Source organism: Poecilia formosa, unplaced genomic scaffold (genome assembly GCF_000485575.1).
Source record: "Poecilia formosa unplaced genomic scaffold, Poecilia_formosa-5.1.2 Scaffold467, whole genome shotgun sequence".
In the NCBI taxonomy this organism is placed as follows: domain Eukaryota; kingdom Metazoa; phylum Chordata; class Actinopteri; order Cyprinodontiformes; family Poeciliidae; genus Poecilia; species Poecilia formosa.
In genome coordinates this window covers 120,378-122,536 of record NW_006800406.1, presented here as the reverse complement: position 1 = coordinate 122,536, position 2,159 = coordinate 120,378, and the positions used below count along the sequence as shown (strand labels likewise).

Genomic DNA, 2,159 nt, shown 5'->3' with positions numbered 1-2,159 from the left:
AATTGCAGTTTATTAATTTGTATTTGTAAATTCAAAGATTAAACTCACAGCATTAGATTGTTGCTATGGTAACAAAACAATCTAACTATGAATATTGTTCTTTGAAGTTTTACAAAGTAAACTTGCCAGCTCCTTAAAATCTTGTATTTAAATGTTAAACAATTTAAAATCATTTATCTATGCCTAAACAATTGAATAAAATTTAACAGCATTGATCATCTCAATAAACAAATGTTACATTTCTATATCTGTGGTCTGCTTTAAAATATTTGTGTTTATGTGGGCCCTGAAGCCCTGGGGGCCTGATGGAGCCACTGACTTAATTTGGATTAAACAGAAGTGCAAATTTGTTGTTTTAATACTAGTTGTGGGTTTAAATAGTATTTCACTGGAGATCTTTTCCTGTAACATATAATTACACAGTAATACTTTTACATTTCCTGTCAACTTAATATATTTTAATACAAAAACACGGTGGACCGGCGGTGGACCGACTTGACGCCCTGACCACCGGGCTTAGCAAGTTTTCTGGGGGAAACCCTGCACATGTAAGAGAAAATCATTGTAAAATCAGTGTTACATGTTGTGCCTGCAACTATAAACTGAACACATTGAAAGTGGTGTTTGATTATGGGAAGTGAAGCTTAAAACAATGTTTGGAAGAGGTCCTGATAACAACGTTCATGGGTGTCGCCATGTTGAAATTCCGACTTCATGACTAGAATGCCGTTACCTGGGTCTGACATCAAACCCAGCTCAGAGTTCCCACTTCCCAGGTACCTGGAACGCATCATGAGTTTGATGTTTCACAGAAATTAACATGTGGTTAGAGGAGAAAACAGTAAATTTAAGGAAGTATGAGGCAGCTTTATGCAATTTTTGTAATCAAGCTGAAATGAATGAATGTAATTGAACTAAATAAAACAACAACACCTAATATTAATATAAATTCATAAAGTTTTTTTTAACAAGAGAGCGATACCTTATCAAGGTTTTAGTGTTGAAAAATGTTTAATTTTTGTGCATGTACCTTTGTACATTTTTACTTTGTTGCCAGTTTTCATTTAATTTAATTTCTTATTTTATTTTATTTTTTATTTCATTTTGTTTAGTTGAATTTTATTGTATCTTATATCCTGAGTGTTGACTGTGGAGGTTGGTGGTGTTCAATGTTTGCTTGAATGTATTTGTTTCATTTACACAAAAACTTAATAAATATATTGTTAAAAAAAAAGTTTGCTGTTCAGTGATCCTAAATCAAGACTGGGTTAGGAAAATAAATAAATATTTCTAGAATTTCCTGACATCAAGTCAATTTAAAAAATTAGAATTATACCAAAAAGCTTTTCTGTTTTCAGAAACCAGCTTTTTTAAATGAACTCCACTCGTTCTGATAAGAAGCTCTAATATCCAGCCACAAGCTGCAAAACCTGGTTTGACAGGGACATTTATCTGTTATTAATTGTATGCACTGGGTATGTATACATTTGAGCTTATGTGGATTTTAGAAAGTCCAACATAAATTCAAACATGTGCACCTTTTCTTGTTTTTAGGATTCATTAAAGTTGCATCTTGCATGAGCAGTCCACTCTGAAACAACAGCTTAATGCCTCATTCAGAGTTCAGGATGAATATGATAACAAAGACCATGATGAGGAACCCAAACCTCTGATGCTATGTGAACAAAGATTCCTGTTAGAAAACTACCAGGAGTCATTTATCCAAACACCATCAGTAACTCAAGACTTCTACATCTAATATTGTGCTTATTTTTTTTCTGTCACAACAGGAAGTCCTTATTTCTTATATTTAATGACTTTAAATAACTATGAAAACTCTAATATTTTCAGTTTACAAACCTGCTTCCTGTTTCCAAAAATATTCAATTTTTTTATCTTAATATTCAAAAGCATCATAACGTTTGACCACTGTTGGAATACCTATTCAGTATTTCAGCAAAGCGTCGCATCTTCTATGTTAATCTACTTTGGTCTATCTGATAAATTCAATCTACTGGCTAAAAATCTATAGATCACTTGGCTAAGGACTGCACTGAAGAGAAAGCATGCCATCTTAAAAACACTTTATCTGTTAATCGGTGTGTGTGTGTGTGTGTGTGTGTGTGTGTGTGTGTGTGTGTGTGTGTGTGTGTGTGTGT

At 33.1% G+C, this 2,159-nt stretch overlaps 1 protein-coding gene across 1 annotated transcript in view; it reads right to left on the bottom strand.

The window, feature by feature from the left end:
* Nucleotides 1-406: 406 nt before the first annotated feature.
* The window catches only part of septin5b (septin 5b), a 13,500-nt gene continuing 11,747 nt past the window's right edge, over nucleotides 407-2,159 (bottom strand). Inside the window, exon 13 of the mRNA XM_016664100.1 lies at nucleotides 407-2,137. The gene's annotated coding sequence lies outside the window, so the exon portion shown is untranslated. The remainder of the gene's footprint in view (nucleotides 2,138-2,159) is intronic.